We start from the raw sequence: 20,000 nt of genomic DNA, 5'->3' as shown, positions 1-20,000 counted from the left end.
TGTGTGTGTGTGTGTGTGTGTGCGTGTAAATCCTGCCCAGTGTGTTACTGTGTGTGGGTGTGTAAAACCTGCCCAGTGTGTTACTGTGTGTGTGTGTGTGTGTGTAAATCCTGCGCAGTGTGTTACTGTGCGTGTGTGTATGTAAAATGCTGTCCAGTTTGTTACTGTGTGTGTGTGTATAAATCCTGCCCAGTGTGTTTCTGTGTGTGTGTGTGTGTAAATCCTTCCCAGTGTGTTAGTGTGTGTGTGTGTGTCTGTGTGTGCGTGCAAATCCTGCCCAGTGTGTTACTGTGTGTGTGTGTAAATCCTGCCCAGTGTGTTACTGTGTGTGTATGTGTGTGTGTGTCTGTGTTTGTTTGTGTGTGTGGGTAAATCCTGCCCAGTATGTTACTTTGTGTGTGTAAATCCTGCCCAGTGTGTTACTGTCTGTGTGTGTGTGTGTGTGTGTGTGTGTTTGTGTAAATCCTGCCCAGTGTGTTACTAGGTGTGTGTGTGTGTGTGTGTGTGTGTGTGTTGTGTGTAAATCCGGCCCAGTGTACAACTGTGTGTGTCTGTAAATCCTGCGCAGTGTGTTCCTTTGTGTGTGTGTGTGTGTGTGTGTGTAAATCCTTCCCAGTGTGTTACTGTGTGAGTATGTGTGTGTGTGTGTGTGTGTGTGTGTGTGTAATTCCTGCCCAGTGTGTTACTGTGTGTTTCTGTGTGTGTAAATCCTGCCCAGTGTGTTACTGTGAGTGTGTGTGTGTGTGTGAGTGTGTGTGCGTGTGTGTGTGCATGAGCAAATCCTGCCCAGTGTGTTACTGTGTGTGTCTGTGTGTGTGTGTGCGTATAATTCCTGCCCCATGTGTTACTGTGTGTGTCTATGTGTCTGTGTGTGTGCGTGTGTGTGTAAATCCAGCCCAGTGTGTTACTGTGTGTGTGTGTGTGTTTGTGTGTGTAAATCCTGCCCAGTGTGTTACTGTGTGCATGTAAATCCTGCCCAGTGTGTTACTGTGTGTGTGTGTAAATCCTTCCCAGTGTGTTATTGTATGGGCGTGTGTGTAAATCCTGCCCAGTGTGTTATTCTGTGTGTGTGTGTGTGTGTGTGTGTGTGTGTGTGTGTGTGTATAAATCCTACCCAGTGTGTTACTCTGTGTGTGTGTGTGTAAATCCTGCCCAGTGTGTTACTGTGTGTGTGTGTGTAAATCCTGCCCAGTCTGTTACTGTGTGTATGTGTTTTTGAGTGTAAATCCTGCCCAGTGCGTTACTGTGTGTTTGTGTGTGTGTAAAACCTGCCCAGTGTGTTACTGTGTGTGTGTGTGTGTGTGTGTAAAACCTGCCCAGTGTGTTACTGTGTGTGTGTATGTGTAAATCCTGCCCAGTGTGTTACTGTGTGTGTCTGTGTGTGTGTGTGTGTGTGTGTGTAAATCCTGCCCAGTGTGTTAATGTGTGCGTGTGTGTCTGTTTGTGTGTAAGTCCTGCCCAGTATGTTACTGTGTATGTGTGTGTGTGTGTGTGTGTGTGTGTGTGTGTGTGTAAATCCTGCCCAGTATGTTAATGTGTGTGTGTGTGTGTGTCAATCCTGCCCAGTGTGTTACTGTGTGTGTGTTTGTGTGTGTGTTTGTGTAATTCCTGCCCAGTGTGTTTCTGTGTGTGTGTGTGTGTAAATCCTGCCCAGTGTGTTACTGTGTGTGTGTGTATGTATATCCTGCACACTGTTTTACCGTGTGTGTGTGTGTAAATCCTGTCCAGTGTGTTACAGTGTGTGTGTGTGTGTGTGTGTGTGTGTAAATCCTGCCCAGTGTGTTACTGTGTGTGTGTGTGTGTGCGTGTGTGTGTGTGTATAAATCCTGCCCAGTGTGTTACTGTGTGTGTGTGTGTGTGTGTGTGTGTGTGTGTAAATCCTGCCCAGTGTGTTACTGTGTGTGTGTGTGTGTGTGTAAATCCTGCCCAGTCTGTTACTGTGTGTGTGTGTGTGTGTGTGTGTGTGTGTGTATGTGTCTGTGTAAAACCTGCCCAGTGTGTTACTGTGTGTGTGTGTGTGTAAATCCTGCCCAGTGTGTTACTGTGTGTGTCTGTGTGTTTGTATGTGTGTAAATCATGCCCAGTGTGTTACTGTGTGTGTCTGTGTGTGTGTGTGTAAATCCTGCGCAGTGTGTTACTGTGTGTGTGTGTGTGTAAAATGCTGCCCAGTTTGTTACTCTGTGTGTGTGTATAAATCCTGCCCAGTGTGTTTCTGTGTGTGTGTGTGTGTGTGTGTGTAAATCCTTCCCAGTGTGTTAGTGTGTGTGTGTGTGTGTGTGTGTGTGTGCGCGCAAATCCTGCCCAGTGTTTTACTGTGTGTGTGTGTAAATCCTGCCCAGTGTGTTCCTGTGTGTGTATGTGTGTGTGTGTGTGTGTGTGTGTGTGTGTATGTGTCTGTGTAAAACCTGCCCAGTGTGTTCCTGTGTGTGTGTGTGTGTAAATCCTGCCCAGTGTGTTACTGTGTGTCTCTGTGTGTTTGTATGTGTGTAAATCATGCCCAGTGTGTTACTGTGTGTGTGTGTGTAAATCCTGCCCATTTTGTTACTGTGTGTGTGTGCTTGTGTGTGCGTATAAATCCTGCCCAGTGTGTTTCTGTGTGTGTGTGTGTGTAAATCCTGCCCAGTGTGTTACTGTGTGTGTGTGTGTAAATCCTGCCCAGTGTGTTACTGTGTCTGTGTGTGTGTAAATCCTGCCCAGTGTGTTACTGTGTGTGTGTGTGTAAATCCTGCCCAGTGTTTTCCTGTGTGTGTTTGTGTAAACCTGCCCAGTGTGTTACTGTGTGTGTGTGTGTAAATCCTGCGCAGTGTGTTACTGTGTGTGTGTGTGTGTAAAATGCTGCCCAGTTTGTTACTGTGTGTGTGTGTATAAATCCTGCCCAGTGTGTTTCTGTGTGTGTGTGTGTGTGTGTGTGTAAATCCTTCCCAGTGTGTTAGTGTGTGTGTGTGTGTGTGCGCGCAAATCCTGCCCAGTGTTTTACTGTGTGTGTGTGTAAATCCTGCCCAGTGTGTTCCTGTGTGTGTATGTGTGTGTGTGTGTGTGTGTGTCTGTTTGTGTGTGTGGGTAAATCCTGCCCAGTGTGTTACTGTGTGTGTGTAAATCCTGCCCAGTGTGTTACTGTGTGTGTGTGTGTGTGTGTTTGTGTAAATCCTGCCCAGTGTGTTACTAGGTGTGTGTGTGTGCGTGTGCGTGTGTAAATCCTGCCCAGTGTGTTACTGTGTGTGTCTGTGTGTGTAAATCCTGCCCAGTGTATAACTGTGTGTGTGTGTGTAAATCCTGCGCAGTGTGTTCCTGTGTGTGTGTGTGTGTGTGTGTGTGTAAATCCTGCCCAGTGTGTTACTGTGTGAGTATGTGTGTGTGTGTGTGTGTGTGTGTGTGTAATTCCTGCCCAGTGTGTTTCTGTGTGTTTCTGTGTGTGTAAATCCTGCCCAGTGTGTTACTGTGTGTGTCTGTATGTGTGTGTGTGTGTGTGTGTGTGTGTGTGTGTGAGCAAATCCTGCCCAGTGTGTTACTATGTGTGTGTGTGTGTGTGTGTGTGTAAATCTTGCCCAGTGTGCTACTGTGTGTATGTGTGTGTGTGTAAATACTGCCCAGTGACTTTCTGTGTTTCTATGTGTCGGTGTGTGTGTGTGTGTGTGTGTGTGTGTGTGTGTGTGTGTAAATCCAGCCCAGTGTGTTACTGTGTGTGTGTGTGTGTTTGTGTGTGTAAATCCTATCCAGTGTGTTACTGTGTGTGTGTAAATCCTGCCCAGTGTGTTACTGTGTGTGTGTGTGTGTGTGTATAAATCCTGCCCAATGTGTTACTCTGTGTGTGTGTGTGTGTGTGTGTGTGTGTGTGTGTGTGTAAATCCTGCCCAGTGAGTTACTATGTGTGTGTCTGTAAATCCTGCCCAGTGTGTTAGTGTGTGTGTCTGTGTGTGTGTAAATCCTGCCCAGTGTGTTACTAGGTGTGTGTGTGTGTGTGTGTGTGTATAAATCCTGCCCCGTGTGTTACTGTGTGTGTGTGTGTAAATCCTGCCCAGTGTGTTAGTGTGTGTGTCTGTGTGTGTGTAAATCCTGCCCAGTGTGTTACTGTGTGTATGTGTCTATCCTGCTCAGTGTATTACTGTGTGTGTGTGTGTGTGTGTGTGTTTGTGTGTGTAAATCCTGCCCAGTGTTACGGTGTGTGTGTGTAAAACCTGCCCAGTGTGTTGCTGTGTGTGTGTGTGAGTAAATCCTGTCCAGGGTGTTACTGTGTGTGTGTGTCTGTGTGTGTGTGTGTGTGTGTTAATCCTGCCCAGTGTGTTACTGTGTGTGTGTGTGTGTAAATCCTGCCCAGTTTGTTACTGCGTGTCTGTGTGTGTATGAATCCTACCCAGTGTGTTACTGCGTGTGTCTGTGTGTGTCTGTTTGTGTGTGTAAATCCTGCCCAGTGTGTTACTGTGTGTGTCTGTGTGTGTGTGTGTGTAAATCCCGCCCAGTTTGTTACTGTGTGTGTGTTTGTGTATAAATCCTGCCCAGTGTGTTTCTGTGTGTGTGTGTGTTTGTGTGTGTGTAAATCCTGCCCAGTGTGTTACTGTGTGTGTGTGTTTGTGTGTGTGTATGTGTAAATCCTGCCCAGTGTGTTACTGTGTGTGTGTAAATCCTGCCCAGTGTGTTACTGTGTGTGGGTGTGTGTAAATCCTGCCCAGTGTGTTACTGTGTGTGTGTGTGTGTGTGTGTGTGTAACTCCTGCCCAGTGTGTTACTTTGTGTGTGTGTGTGTAAATCCTGCCCAGTGTGTTACTGTGTGTGTGTGTGTGTGTGTGTGTGTGTGTGTGTAAATCCTGCCCAGTGTGTTACTGTGTGTGTGTATGTGTCTGTGTATGTGTAAATCCTGCCCAGTGTGTTACTGTGTGTGTGTGTGTTTGTGTAATTTCAGCCCTGTGCGTTACTGTGTGTTTCTGTGAGTGTAAATCCTGCCCAGTGTGTTACTGTGTGTGTGTGTGTGTGTGTGTGTGTAAATCCTGCGCAATGTGTTAGTGTGTGTGTCTGTGTGTGTGTAAATCCTGCCCAGTGTGTTACTGTGTGTGTGTGTATATCCTGCTCAGTGTGTTACTGTGTGTGTGTCTGTGTGTGTTTGTGTGTGTAATTCCTGCCCAGTGTGTTACTGTGTGTGTGTGTTTTTGACTGTAAATCCTGCCCAGTGTGTTACTGTGTGAGTGTGTGTGTGTGTGTGTGTGTGTGTGTGTGTGTGTGTGTAAATCCTGCCCAGTGTGTTACTGTGTGTGTGTGTGTGTGTGTAAATCCTGCCCAGTGTGTTACTGTGTGTGTCTGTGTGTGTGTGTGTATATAAATCCTGCGCAGTGTGTTACTGTTTGTGTGTGTGTGTGTGTGTGTGTGCGTGTAAATCCTGCCCAGTGTGTTACTGTGTGTGGGCGTGTAAAACCTGCCCAGTGTGTTATTGTGTGTGTGTGTGTGTAAATCCTGCGCACTGTGTTACTGTGTGTGTGTGTGTGTGTGTAAGCCCTGCCCAGTGTGTTACTGTGTGTGTGTGTGGGTGCGCGCACATGAGTAAATTCTGCCCAGTGTGTTACTGAGTGTGTGTGTGTGTTTGTGTGTGTAAATCCTGCCCAGTGTGTTACTGTGTGTGTGTGTGTGTGTGTGTGTGTGTGTGTGTGTAAATCCTGCCCAGTGTGTTATTGTGTGTGTGTGTGTGTGTGTGTGTGTGTGTAATTCCTGCCCAGTGAGTTACTGTGTTTTTCTGTGTGTGTGTGTGTGTGTGTAAATCCTGCCCAGTGTGTTACTGTGTGTGTCTGTGTGTGTGTGTGTGTGTGTGTGTAAATCCTGCCCAGTGTGTTACTGTGTGTGTGTGTGTAAATCCTGCCCAGTGTGTTACTGTGCGTGCGTGTGTGTGTGTGTATGTGTGTATAAATCCTGCGCAGTGTGTTCCTGTTTGTGTGTGTGTGCGTGTGTAAATCCTGCCCAGTGTGTTACTGTGTGTGGGCGTGTAAAACCTGCCCAGTGTGTTACTGTGTGTGTGTGTGTGTGTAAATCCTGCGCAGTGTGTTACTGTGTGTGTGTGTGTGTAAAATGCTGCCCAGTTTGTTACTGTGTGTGTGTGTATAAATCCTGCCCAGTGTGTTTCTGTGTGTGTGTGTGTGTGTGTGTGTAAATCCTTCCCAGTGTGTTAGTGTGTTTGTGTGTGCAAATCCTATCCAGTGTGTTACTGTGTGTGTGTGTAAATCCTGCCCAGTGTGTTACTGTGTGTGTTTGTGTGTGTAAATCCTGCCCAGTGTGTAACTCTGTGTGTGTGTGTGTGTTTGTGTAAATCCTGCCCAGTGTGTTACTGTGTGTGTGTGTGTGTGTGTATAAATCCTGCCCAGTGTGTTATTGTTTGCTTGTGTGTGTGTGTGTGTGTGTGTGTGTGTGTGTGTGTAATTCCTGCCCAGTGAGTTACTGTGTGTTTCTGCGTGTGTGTGTGTGTGTGTGTGTGTGTATATCCTGCCCAGTGTGTTACTGTGTGTGTCTGTGTGTGTGTGTGCAAATATTGCCCAGTGTGTTACTGTGTGTCTCTGTGTGTGTGTATATGTGCAAATATTGCCCAGAGTGTTACTGTGTGTGTGTGTGTGTGTGTGTGTGTGTAAATCCTGCCCAGTGTATTACTGTGTGTGTGTAAATCCTGCCCAGTGTGTTACTATGTGTGTGTGTGTAAATACTGCCCAGTCTGTTCCCGTGTGTGTGTGTAAATCCTGCCCAGTGTGTTATTGTGGGTGCGTGTGTGTAAATCCTGCCCAGTGTGCTGCTGTGTGTGTGTGTGTGTATGTGTGTGTGTGTGTATATAAATCCTGCCGAGTGTGTTACTGTGTGTGCGTGTGTGTGTGTAAATCCTGCCCAGTGAGTTACTATGTATGTGTCTGTAAATCCTCCCCAGTGTGTTACTGTGTGTGTGTGTGTGTGTGTGTGTGTGTGTGTGTGTGTGTGTTTGTGTGTATAAATCCTGCCCAGTGTGTTACTCTGTGTGTGTGTGTGTGTGTAAATCCTGGCCAGTGTGTTACTGTGTGTGTGTGTATGTAAATCCTGTGCAGTGTGTTAGTGTGTGTGTCTGCGTGTGTGTAAATCCTGCCCAGTGTGTTACTGTGTGTGTGTGTATATCCTGCCCAGTGTGTTACTGTGTGTGTGTGTGTGTGTTTGTGTGTGTAATTCCTGCCCAATGTGTTACTGTGTGTGTGTGTTTTTGACTTTAAGTCCTGCCCAGTGTGTTACTGTGTGTGTGTGTGTGTGTGTAAATCCTGCCCAGTCTGTTACTGTGTGTGTGTGCGTGTGTGTATGTGTCTGTGTAAAACCTGCCCAGTGTGTTACTTTGTGTGTGTGTGTGTGTGTAAATCCTGCCCAGTGTGTTACTGTGTGTGTCTGTGTGTTTGTATGTGTGTAAATCATGCCCAGTGTGTTACTGTGTGTGTGTGTGTAAATCCTGCCCAATTTGTTACTGTGTGTGTGTTTGTGTGTGTGTATAAATCCTGCCCAGTGTGTTTCTGTGTGTGTGTGTGTGTGTGTAAATCCTGCCCAGTGTGTTACTGTGTGTGTGTTTGTGTGTGTGTGTGTGTGTGTAAATCCTGCCCAGTGTGTTACTGTGTGTGCGTGTGTAAATCCTGCCCAGTGTGTTAATGTGTGTGTGTGTGTGTAAACCCTGCCCAGTGTATTACTGTGTGTGTTTGTGTAAATCCTGCCCAGTGTGTTACTGTGTGTGTGTGTGTGTAAAATGCTGCCCAGTTTGTTACTGTGTGTGTGTGTATAAATACTGCCCAGTGTGTTTCTGTGTGTGTGTGTGTGTGTGTGTGTAAATCCTTCCCAGTGTGTTACTGTGTGTGTGTATGTGTGTGTGTGTGTGTGCAAATCCTGCCCAGTGTTTTACTGTGTGTGTGTAAATCCTGCCCAGTGTGTTCCTGTGTGTGTATGTGTGTGTGTGTGTGTGTGTGTGTGTGTATCCTGCCCAGTGTGTTACTGTGTGTCTCTGTGTGTGTGTATGTGTGCAAATATTGCCCAGAGTGTTACTGTGTGTGTGTGTGTGTGTGTGTGTGTGTAAATCCTGCCCAGTGTGTTACTGTGTGTGTGTAAATCCTGCCCAGTGTGTTACTATGTGTGTGTGTGTAAATACTGCCCAGTCTGTTCCCGTGTGTGTGTGTAAATCCTGCCCAGTGTGTTATTGTGGGTGCGTGTGTGTAAATCCTGCCCAGTGTGCTGCTGTGTGTGTGTGTGTGTATGTGTGTGTGTGTGTGTATATAAATCCTGCCGAGTGTGTTACTGTGTGTGCGTGTGTGTGTGTAAATCCTGCCCAGTGAGTTACTATGTATGTGTCTGTAAATCCTCCCCAGTGTGTTACTGTGTGTGTGTGCGTGTGTGTATGTGTCTGTGTAAAACCTGCCCAGTGTGTTACTTTGTGTGTGTGTGTGTGTGTAAATCCTGCCCAGTGTGTTACTGTGTGTGTCTGTGTGTTTGTATGTGTGTAAATCATGCCCAGTGTGTTACTGTGTGTGTGTGTGTAAATCCTGCCCATTTTGTTACTGTGTGTGTGTGTTTGTGTGTGCGTATAAATCCTGCCCAGTGTGTTTCTGTGTGTGTGTGTGTGTGTGTGTGTGTGTAAATCCTGCCCAGTGTGTTACTGTGTGTGTGTTTGTGTGTGTGTGTGTGTGTAAATCCTGCCCAGTGTGTTACTGTGTGTGCGTGTGTAAATCCTGCCCAGTGTGTTACTGTGTGTGTGTGTGTGTAAACCCTGCCCAGTGTATTACTGTGTGTGTTTGTGTAAATCCTGCCCAGTGTGTTACTGTGTGTGTGTGTGTGTGTGTGTGTGTAAATCCTGCGCAGTGTGTTACTGTGTGTGTGTGTGTAAAATGCTGCCCAGTTTGTTACTGTGTGTGTGTGTATAAATCCTGCCCAGTGTGTTTCTGTGTGTGTGTGTGTGTGTGTAAATCCTTCCCAGTGTGTTACTGTGTGTGTGTGTGTGTGTGTGTGTGTGCAAATCCTGCCCAGTGTTTTACTGTGTGTGTGTAAATCCTGCCCAGTGTGTTCCTGTGTGTGTATGTGTGTGTGTGTCTGTTTGTGTGTGTGGGTAAATCCCGCCCAGTGTGTTACTGTGTGTGTGTTAATCCTGCCCAGTGTGTTACTGTCTGTGTGTGTGTGTGTGTTTGTGTAAATCCTGCCCAGTGTGTTACTAGGTGTGTGTGTGTGTGTGTGTGCGTGTGTAAATCCTGCCCAGTGTGTTACTGTGTGTGTCTGTGTGTGTAAATCCTGCCCAGTGTATAACTGTGTGTGTGTGTGTAAATCCTGCGCAGAGTGTTCCTGTGTGAGTATGTGTGTGTGTGTGTGTGTGTGTGTGTGTGTGTGTGTATGTGTGTGTGTAATTCCTGCCCAGTGTGTTACTGTGTGTTTCTGTGTGTGTAAATCCTGCCCAGTGTGTTACTGTGTGTGTCTGTGTGTGTGTGTGTGTGTGAGCAAATCCTGCCCAGTGTGTTACTGTGTGTGTCTGTGTGTGTGTGTGTGTGTGTAATTCCTGCCCAGTGTGTTACTGTGTGTGTGTGTGTGTAAATCTTGCCCAGTGTGCTACTGTGTGTATGTGTGTGTGTGTAAATACTGCCCAGTGTCTTTCTGTGTGTCTATGTGTCTGTGTGTGTGTGTGTGTGTGTGTGTGTGTGTAAATCCAGCCCAGTGTGTTACTGTGTGTGTGTGTGTGTTTGTGTGTGTAAATCCTGCCCAGTGTGTTACTGTGTGTGTGTAAAGCCTGCCCAGTGTGTTACTGTGTGTGTGTGTGTGTAAATACTGCCCAGTCTGTTCCTGTGTGTGTGTAAATCCTGCCCAGTGTGTTACTGTGTGTGTGTGTGTGTGTGTGTGTGTGTGTGTGTATAAATCCTGCCCAGTGTGTTACTCTGTGTGTGTGTGTGTGTAAATCCTGCCCAGTGAGTTACTATGTGTGTGTCTGTAAATCCTGCCTAGCGTGTTACTGTGTGTGTGTGTGTGTGTGTGTGTGTGTATAAATCCTGCCCAGTGTGTTACTGTGTGTGTGTGTGTGTAAATCCTGCCCAGTTTGTTAGTGTGTGTGTCTGTGTGTGTGTAAATCCTGCCCAGTGTGTTACTGTGTGTGTGTGTCTATCCTGCCCAGTGTATTACTGTGTGTGTGTGTGTGTGTGTGTGTGTGTGTTTGTGTGTGTAAATCCTGCCCAGTGTGTTCCTGTGTGTGTGTGTGTGTACTTACCACCCAGTGTCTTACTGTGTGTGTGTGTTTTTGACTGTAAATCCTGCCCAGTGTGTTACGGTGTGTGTGTGTAAAACCTGCCCAGAGTGTTACTGTGTGTGTGTGTGTGAGTAAATCCTGTCCAGGTTGTTACTGTGTGTGTCTGTGTGTGTGTGTGTGTGTGTGTGTGTGTTAATCCTGCCCAGTGTGTTACTGTGTGTGTGTGTGTGTAAATCCTGCCCAGTTTGTTACTGCGTGTGTGTGTGTGTGTATGTTTCCTACCCAGTGTGTTACTGTGTGTGTCTGTTTGTGTGTGTAAATCCTGCCCAGTGTGTTACTGTGTGTGTGTGTGTGTGTGTGTGTGTGTGTAAATCATGCCCAGTTTGTTACTGTGTGTGTGTGTGTGTGTATAAATCCTGCCCAGTGTGTTTCTGTGTGTGTGTGTGTGTGTGTGTGTGTAAACCCTGCCCAGTTTGTTACTGTGTGTGTGCGTGTGTGTGTGTGCGCGCGTGGGTAAATTCTGCCCAGTGTGTTACTGTGTGTGTGTGTGTGTTTGTGTGTGTAAATCCTGCCCAGTTTGTTACTGTGTGTGTGTAAATCCTGCCCAGTGTGTTACTGTGTGTGTGTGTGTGTGTGTGTGTGTGTGTGTGTTTGTGTAAATCCTGCCCAGGGTGTTACTGTGCGTGTGTGTGTAAATCCTGCCCAGTGTGTTACTGTGTGTGTGCGTGTGTGTGTGGGGGTAAATTCTGCCCAGTGTGCTACTGTGTGTGTGTGTGTGTGTGTAAACCCTGCCCAGTGTGTTACTGTGTGTGTGTAAATCCTGCCCAGTGTGTTACTGTGTGTGTGTGTGTGTGTGTGTGTGTGTGTAATTCCTGCCCAGTGAGTTACTGTGTGTTTCTGTGTGTGTGTGTGTGTGTGTGTAAATCCTGCCCAGTGTGTTACTGTGTGTGTCTGTGTGTGTGTGTGTGTGTGTGTGTGTAAATCCTGCCCAGTGTGTTACTGTGTGTGTGTGTGTAAATCCTGCCCAGTGTGTTACTGTACGTGCGTGCGTGCGTGTGTGTGTGTATAAATCCTGCGCAGTGTGTTACTGTTTGTGTGTGTGTGTGTGTGTAAATCCTGCCCAGTGTGTTACTGTGTGTGGGCGTGTAAAACCTGCCCAGTGTGTTACTGTGTGTGTGTGTGCGTGTAAATCCTGTCCAGTGTGTTACTGTGTGTGTGTGTGTGTGTGTATAAATCCTGCCCAGTGTGTTATTGTGTGTGTGTGTGTGTGTGTGTGTGTGTAATTCCTGCCCAGTGAGTTACTGTGTGTTTCTGTGTGTGTGTGTGTGTGTGTGTAAATCCTGCCCAGTGTGTTACTGTGTGTGTGTGTGTGTGTGTGTGTGTGTGTGTGTGTAAATCCTGCCCAGTGTGTTACTGTGTGTGTGTGTGTAAATCCTGCCCAGTGTGTTACTGTACGTGCGTGCGTGCGTGTGTGTGTGTATAAATCCTGCGCAGTGTGTTACTGTTTGTGTGTGTGTGTGTGTGTAAATCCTGCCCAGTGTGTTACTGTGTGTGGGCGTGTAAAACCTGCCCAGTGTGTTACTGTGTGTGTGTGTGTGTGTAAATCCTGCGCAGGGTGTTACTGTGTGTGTGTGTGTAAAATGCTGCCCAGTTTGTTACTGTGTGTGTGTGTATAAATCCTGCCCAGTGTGTTTCTGTGTGTGTGCGTGTGTGTGTAAATCCTTCCCAGAGTGTTACTGTGTGTGTGTGTGTCTGTGTGTGTGTGTGTGTGTGTGTGTGTTCTTAAATCCTGCCCAGTGTATTACTGTGTGTGTGTGTGTGTGTGTGTGTGTAAATCCTGCCCAGTGTGTTACTGTGTGTGCATGTGTGTCTTTGCAAATTCTGCCCAGTGTGTTACTGTGTGTGTGTGTGTAAATCCTGCCCAGTGTGTTACTGTGTGTGTGTGTGTGTGTGTGTTTGTGTGTGTATATATAAATCCTGCCCAGTATGTTACTGTATGTGTGTGTAAATCCTGCCCAGTAAGTATGTGTGTGTCTGTAAATCCCGCCTAGTGTGTTACTGTGTGTGTGTGTGTGTGTGTGTGTGTGTGTGTGTGTGTGTGTGTAAATCCTGCCCATTGTGTTAGTGTGTGTGTGTGTGTGCGTGTAAATCCTGCCCAGTGTGTTACTGTGTATGTGTGTATATCCTGCCCGTCGTGTTACTGTTTTTGTGTGTGTGTAAATCCTGCCCAGTATGTTACTGTGTGTGTGTGTTTTTGACTGTAAATCCTGCCCAGTGTCTTACTGTGTGTGTGTGTGTGTGTGTGTGTGTGTGTGTGTGTGTGTGTGTGTGTGTGTGAGTGTGTGTGTGTTTGTAAATCCTGCCCAGTGTGTTACGGTCTGTGTGTGTGTGTGTGTGTAACACCTGCCCAGTGTGTTACTGTGTGTGTGTGTGTGTAAATACTGCCCAGTGTGTTACTGTGTGTGTCTGTGTGTGTGTGTGTGTGTGTAAATCATGCCCAGTGTGTTACTGTGTGTGTGTGCAAATCCTGTCCAGTGTGTTACTGTGTGTGTGTGAGTGTGTGTGTAAATCCTGCCGAGTGTGTTACTGTTTGTGTGTGTGTGTGTGTAAATCCTGCCCAGTGTGTTACTGTGTGTGTGTGTGTGTGTGTGTGGGTTTGTGTGTTCTTAAATCCTGCCCAGTGTGTTACTGTGTGTCAATGTGTGTATATCCTGCCCAGTGTGATACTGTGTGTGCATGTGTGTGTGTGTAAATACTGACCAGTGTGTTACTGTGCGTGTGTGTGGGTGTGCGTGTGTTTGTAAATCCTGCCCAGTGTGTCACTGTGTGCTTGTTTGTCAGTGTGTGTGTGTGTGTAAATGCTGCCCATTGTGCTACTGTGTGTGTGTGTGTGTGTGTAAATCCTGCCCAGTGTGTTACTATGTGTGTGTGTGTGTGTGTGTGTGTGTGTAAATCCTGCCCAGTGTGTTACTGCGTGTGTGTGTTTAAATCCTGCCCAGTGTGATACTGTGTGTGCATGTGTGTGTGTGTAAATACTGACTAGTGTGTTACTGTGCGTGTGTGTGTGTGTGCGTGTGTTTGTAAATCCTGCCCAGTGTGTCACTGTGTGCTTGTTGGTGTCAGTGTGTGTGTGTGTGTAAATGCTGCCCATTGTGTTACTGTGTGTGTGTGTGTGTGTGTGTGTGTGTGTGTGTGTGTGTGTGTGTAAATCCTGCCCAGTGTGTTACTGTGTGTGTGTGTGTGTGTGTGTGTGTGTGTGTGTGTGTAAATCCTGCCCAGTGTGTTACTGCGTGTGTGTGTTTAAATCCTGCCCAGTGTGTTACTGTGTGTGTGTGTGAAATCCTGCCCATTTTGTTACTCTGTGTGTGTGTGTGTGTGTGTGTGTGTGTACAAATCCTGCCCAGTGTGTTTCTGTGTGTGTGTGTGTGTGTGTATGTAAATCCTGCCCAGTGTGTTACTGTGTGTGTGTGTGTGTGTGTGTGTGCGTGTGTGTGTGTGTAAATCCTGCCCAGTGTGTTACTGTGTTTGTTTAAATCCTGCCCAGCGTGTTACTGTGTGTGTGTGTGCGCAAATACTGCCCAGTCTGATCCGGTGTGTGTGTGTAAATCCTGCCCAGTGTGTTTTTTATGTGTGTGTGTGTGTAAATCCTGCCCAGTGAGTTACTATGTGTGTGTGTGTAAATCCTGCCCAGTGTGATACTGTGTGTGTGTGTGTGTGTAAATCCTGCCCAGTGACTTACTATGTGTGTGTGTGTAAATCCTGCCCAGTGTGTTACTGTGTGTGTGTGCAAATCCTGTCCAGTGTGTTACTGTGTGTGTGAGTGTGTGTGTAAATCCTGCCGAGTGTGTTACTGTTTGTGTGTGTGTTCTTAAATCCTGCCCAGTGTGTTACTGTGTGTCAGTGTGTGTAAATCCTGCCCAGTGTAATACTGTGTGTGCATGTGTGTGTGTGTAAATACTGACCAGTGTGTTACTGTGCGTATGTGTGTGTGTGCGTGTGTTTGTAAACCCTGCCCAGTGTGTCACTGTGTGTGTGTTTGTGTCAGTGTGTGTGTGTGTGTAAATGCTGCCCATTGTGTTACTGTGTGTGTGTGTGTGTAAATCCTGCCCAGTGTGTTACTATGTGTGTGTGTGTGTGTGTGTGTGTGTAAATCCTGCCCATTGTGTTACTGCATGTGTGTGTTTAAATCCTGCCCAGTGTGTTACTGTGTGTGTGTGTGAAATCCTGCCCATTTTGTTACTCTGTGTGTGTGTGTGTGTGTGTGTGTGTGTGTACAAATCCTGCCCAGTGTGTTTCTGTGTGTGTGTGTGTGTGTGTGTATGTAAATCCTGCCCAGTGTGTTACTGTGTGTGTGTGTGTGTGTATGTGTGTGTGTGTGTGTGTGTGTGTGTGTGTGTGTGTGTGTGTAAATCCTGCCCAGTGTGTTACTGTGTTTGTTTAAATCCTGCCCAGTGTGTTACTGTGTGTGTGTGTGCACAAATACTGCCCAGTCTGATCCTGTGTGTGTGTGTAAATCCTGCCCAGTGTGTTTTTGTGTGTGTGTGTGTGTAAATCCTGCCCAGTGAGTTACTATGTGTGTGTGTGTGTAAATCCTGCCCAGTGTGTTACTGTGTGTGTGTTCTTAAATCCTGCCCAGTGTGTTACTGTGTGTCAGTGTGTGTAAATCCTGCCCAGTGTGATACTGTGTGTGCATGTGTGTGTGTGTAAATACAGACCAGTGTGTTACTGTGCATGTGTGTGTGTGTGCGCGTGTGTTTGTAAACCCTGCCCAGTGTGTCACTGTGTGTGTGTTTGTGTCAGTGTGTGTGTGTGTGTAAATGCTGCCCATTGTGTTACTGTGTGTGTGTGTGTGTGTAAATCCTGCCCAGTGTGTTACTATGTGTGTGTGTGTGTGTGTGTGTGTAAATCCTGCCCAGTGTGTTACTGCGTGTGTGTGTTTAAATCCTGCCCAGTGTGTTACTGCCCAGTGTGTTACTGTGTGTGTGTGTGTGTGTGTGTGTGTGTGTGTGTTTGTGTGTGTGTGTAAATCCTTCTCAGTATGTTACTGTGTGTGGTTGTGTGTATAAATCCTGCCCAGTGTATAACTATTTGTGTGTGTGTGTGTGTAAATCCTGCCCAATGTGTTACTGTGTGTGTGTCTGTGTGTGTGTGTGTGTGTAATTCCTGCCCAGTGAGTTACTGTGTGTTTCTGTGTGTGTGTGTGTGTGTGTGTGTGTGTGTGTATATCCTGCCCAGTGTGTTACTGTGTGTGTCTGTGTGTGTGTGTGTGTGTGTGTAAATCCTGCCCAGTGTGTTATTGTGTGTGTGTGTGTGTAAATCCTGCCCAGTGTGTTACTGCCCAGTGTGTTACTGTGTGTGTCTGTGTGTGTGTGTGTGTGTGTGCAAATATTGCCCAGAGTGTTACTGTGTGTGTGTGTGTGTGTGTAAATCCTGCCCAGTGTGTTACTGTGTGTGTGTAAATCCTGCCCAGTGTGTTACTATGTGTTTGTGTGTAAATACTGCCCAGTCTGTTCCCGTGTGTGTGTGTAAATCCTGCCCAGTGTGTTATTGTGGGTGCATGTGTGTAAATCCTGCCCAGTGTGTTACTGTGTGTGTGTGTGTGTATGTGTGTGCGTGTGTATATAAATCCTGCCGATTGTGTTACTGTGTGTGCGTGTGTGTGTGTAAATCCTGCCCAGTGAGTTACTATGTATGTGTCTGTAAATCCTGCCCAGTGTGTTAGTGTGTGTGTGTGTGTGTGTGTGTGTATAAATCCTGCCCAGTGTGTTACTGTGTGTGTGTGTGTGTGTGTGTGTGTGTGTGTGTAAATCCCGGCCAGTGTGTTACTGTGTGTGTGTGTGTGTAAATCCTGCGCAGTGTGTTAGTGTGTGTGTCTGTGTGTGTGTAAATCCTGCCCAGTGTGTTACTGTGTGTGTGTGTAATTCCTGCCCAATGTGTTACTGTGTGTGTGTGTTTTTGACTGTAAGTCCTGCCCGGTGTGTTACTGTGTGTGTGTGTGTGTGTGCGTGTAAATCCTGCCCAGTGTGTTACTGTGTGTGTGTGTGTGTGTGTGTGTGTGTGTGTGTGTGTGTAAATCCTGCCCAGTCTGTTACTGAGTGTGTGTGTGTGTGTGTGTGTGTGTATGTGTCTGTGTAAAACCTGCCCAGTGTGTTACTGTGTGTGTGTGTGTGTGTGTAAATCCTGCCCAGTGTGTTACTGTGTGTATCTGTGTGTCTGTATGTGTGTAAATCATGCCCAGTGTGTTACTGTGTGTGTGTGTAAATCCTGCCCATTTTGTTACTGTGTGTGTGTTTGTGTGTGCGTATAAATCCTGCCCAGTGTGTTTCTCTGTGTATGTGTGTGTGTGTAAATCCTGCCCAGTGTGTTACTGTGTGTGTGTTTGTGTGTGTGTGTGTGTAAATCCTGCCCAGTGTGTTACTGTGTGTGTGTGTGTAAATCCTGCCCAGTGTGTTACTGTGTGTGTCTGTGTGTGTGTGTGTGTGTAAATCCTGCCTAGTGTGTTACTGTGTGTATGTGTTTTTGACTGTAAATCCTGCCCAGTGTGTTACTGTGTGTTTGTGTGGCTGTCTGTGTGTGTGCACGTCCTGCCCAGTGTGTTACTGTGTGTGTGTGTGTGTGTGTAAAAACTGCCCAGTGTGTTACTGTCTGTGTGTATGTGTAAATCCTGCCCAGTGTGTTACTGTGTGTATGTGTGTGTGTGTGTGTGTGTGTGTGTGTGCAAATCCTGCCCAGTGTGTTACTGTGTGTGTGTGTAAATCCTGCCCAGTGTGTTACTGTGTGTGTATGTGTGTGTGTGTCTGTTTCTGTGTGTGGGTAAATCCTGCCCAGTGTGTTACTGTGTGTGTGTAAATCCTGCCCAGTGTGTTACTGTCTGTGTGTGTGTGTGTGTGTTTGTGCAAATCCTGCCCAGTGTGTTACTAGGTGTGTGTGTATATGTGTGTGTGTGTGTGTAAATCCTGCCCAGTATGTTACTGTGTGTGTCTGTGTGTGTAAATCCTGCCCAGTGTATAACTGTGTGTGTGTGTGTAAATCCAGCGCAGTGTGTTCCTGTGTGTGTGTGTGTGTGTAAATCCTTCCCAGTGTGTTACTGTGTGAGTATGTGTGTGTGTGTGTGTGTGTGTGTAATTCCTGCCCAGTGTGTTACTGTGTGTTTCTGTGTGTGTAAATCCTGCCCAGTGTGTTACTGTGTGTGTGTGTGTGTGTGTATGTGTGTGTGTGTGTGTGTGAGGAAATCCTGCCCAGTGTGTTACTGTGTGTGTGTGTGTGTGTGTGTGTGTGTAATTCCTGCCCAGTGTGTTACTGTGTGTGTCTATATGTCTGTGTGTGTGCGTGTGTGTGTAAATCCAGCCCAGTGTGTTACTGTGCGTGTGTGTGTGTGTTTGTGTGTGTAAATCCTGCCCAGTGTATTACAGTGTGTGTGTGTGTGTGCAAATACTGCCCAGTCTGTTCCTGTGTGTGTGTAAATCCTGCCCAGTGTGTTATTGTATGGGCGTGTGTGTAAATCCTGCCCAGTGTGTTACTCTGTGTGTGTGTGTGTGTGTGTGTGTGTGTGTGTATAAATCCTGCCCAGTGTGTTACTCTGTGTGTGTGTGTAAATCCTGCCCAGTGTGTTACTGTGTGTGTGTGTGTAAATCCTGCCCAGTGTGTTACTGTGTGTATGTGTTTTTGACTGTAAATCCTGCCCAGTGTGTTACTGTGTGTTTGTGTGGCTGTCTGTGTGTGTGTACGTCCTGCCCAGTGTGTTACTGTGTGTGTGTGTGTGTGTGTGTGTAAAAACTGCCCAGTGTGTTACTGTGTGTGTGTATGTGTAAATCCTGCCCAGTGTGTTACTGTGTGTGTCTGTGTGTGTGTGTGTGTGTAGATCCTGCCCAGTTTGTTATTGTGTGTGTGTTTGTGTGTGTGTACAAATCCTGCCCAGTGTGTTTCTGTGTGTGTGTGTGTGTAAATCCTGCCCAGTGTGTTACTGTGTGTGTGGGTGTGTGTGTGTGTGTGTGTGTGTAAATCCTGCCCAGTGTGTTACTGTGCGTGTGTGTGTAAATCCTGCCCAGTGTGTTACTGTGTGTGTGCGTGTGTGTGTGGGGTGGTAAATTCTGCCCAGTGTGCTACTGTGTGTGTGTGTGTGTAAATCCTGCCCAGTGTGTTATTGTGTGTGTATAAATCCTGCCCAGTGTGTTACTGTGTGGGTGTTTGTGTAATTCCTGCCCAGTGTGTTACTGTGTGTGTGTGCGTGTGTGTGTGTGTGTGTGTGTGTTTGTGTGTGTGTGTAAATCCTTCCCAGTATGTTACTGTGTGTGGTTGTGTGTATAAATCCCGCCCAGTGTATAACTGTTTGTGTGTGTGTGTGTGTAAATCCTGCCCAGTTTGTTAGTGTGTGTGTGTCTGTGTGTGTGTGTGTGTGTAATTCCTGCCCAGTGAGTTACTGTGTGTTTCTGTGTGTGTGTGTGTGTGTGTGTGTATATCCTGCCCAGTGTGTTACTGTGTGTGTCTGTGTGTGTGTGTGTGTGTGTGTAAATCCTGCCCAGTGTGTTATTGTGTGTGTGTGTGTGTGTGCAAATCCTGCCCAGTGTGTTACTGCCCTGTGTTACTGTGTGTGTCTGTGTGTGTGTGTGTGTGTGTGTGCAAATATTGACCAGAGTGTTACTGTGTGTGTGTGTGTGTAAATCCTGCCCAGTGTGTTACTGTGTGTGTGTGTAAATCCTGCCCAGTGTGTTACTATGTGTGTGTGTGTAAATACTGCCCAGTCTGTTCCCGTGTGTGTGTGTAAATCCTGCCCAGTGTGTTATTGTGGGTGCGTGTGTGTAAATCCTGCCCAGTGTGTTACTGTGTGTGTGTGTGTGTGTGTAAATCCTGCCCAGTGTGTTATTGTGTGTGTGTGTGTGTGTGCAAATCCTGCCCAGTGTGTTACTGCCCAGTGTGTTACTGTGTGTGTCTCTGTGTGTGTGTGTGTGTGTGTGCAAATATTGCCCAGAGTGTTACTGTGTGTGTGTGTGTGTAAATCCTGCCCAGTGTGTTACTGTGTGTGTGTGTAAATCCTGCCCAGTGTGTTACTATGTGTGTGTGTGTAAATACTGCCCAGTCTGTTCCCGTGTGTGTGTGTAAATCCTGCCCAGTGTGTTATTGTGGGTGCGTGTGTGTAAATCCTGCCCAGTGTGTTACTGTGTGTGTGTGTGTGTGTGTAAATCCTGCCCAGTGTGTTATTGTGTGTGTGTGTGTGTGTGTGCAAATCCTGCCCAGTGTGTTACTGCCCTGTGTGTTACTGTGTGTGTCTGTGTGTGTGTGTGTGCAAATATTGCCCAGAGTGTTACTGTGTGTGTGTGTGTGTAAATCCTGCCCAGTGTGTTACTGTGTGTGTGTGTAAATCCTGCCCAGTGTGTTACTATGTGTGTGTGTGTAAATACTGCCCAGTCTGTTCCCGTGTGTGTGTGTAAATCCTGCCCAGTGTGTTATTGTGGGTGCGTGTGTGTAAATCCTGCCCAGTGTGTTACTGTGTGTGTGTGTGTGTATGTGTGTGTGTGTATATAAATCCTGCCGATTGTGTTACTGTGTGTGCGTGTGTGTGTGTAAATCCTGCCCAGTGAGTTACTATGTATGTGTCCGTAAATCCTGCCCAGTGTGTTAGTGTGTGTGTGTGTGTGTGTGTGTGTGTATAAATCCTGCCCATTGTGTTACTGTGTGTGTGTGTGTGTGTGTGTGTGTGTAAATCCTGGCCAGTGTGTTACTGTGTGTGTGTGTGTAAATCCTGCGCAGTGTGTTAGTGTGTGTTACTGTGTGTGTGTAAATCCTGCCCAGTGTGTGTGTGTGTGTGTGTGTATATCCTG

At 46.7% G+C, this 20,000-nt stretch overlaps 1 protein-coding gene across 1 annotated transcript in view; it reads right to left on the bottom strand.

Annotated features, from left to right (window-relative positions):
- Positions 1-20,000, bottom strand: part of LOC121289696 (slit homolog 1 protein-like) — an 810,815-nt gene that overhangs the window by 491,979 nt on the left and 298,836 nt on the right. The gene's annotated exons all lie outside the window — the stretch shown is intronic.

This window comes from Carcharodon carcharias, chromosome 17 (genome assembly GCF_017639515.1).
Source record: "Carcharodon carcharias isolate sCarCar2 chromosome 17, sCarCar2.pri, whole genome shotgun sequence".
Lineage (NCBI taxonomy): Eukaryota > Metazoa > Chordata > Chondrichthyes > Lamniformes > Lamnidae > Carcharodon > Carcharodon carcharias.
This window is presented reverse-complemented; position numbering and strand designations above follow the sequence as displayed.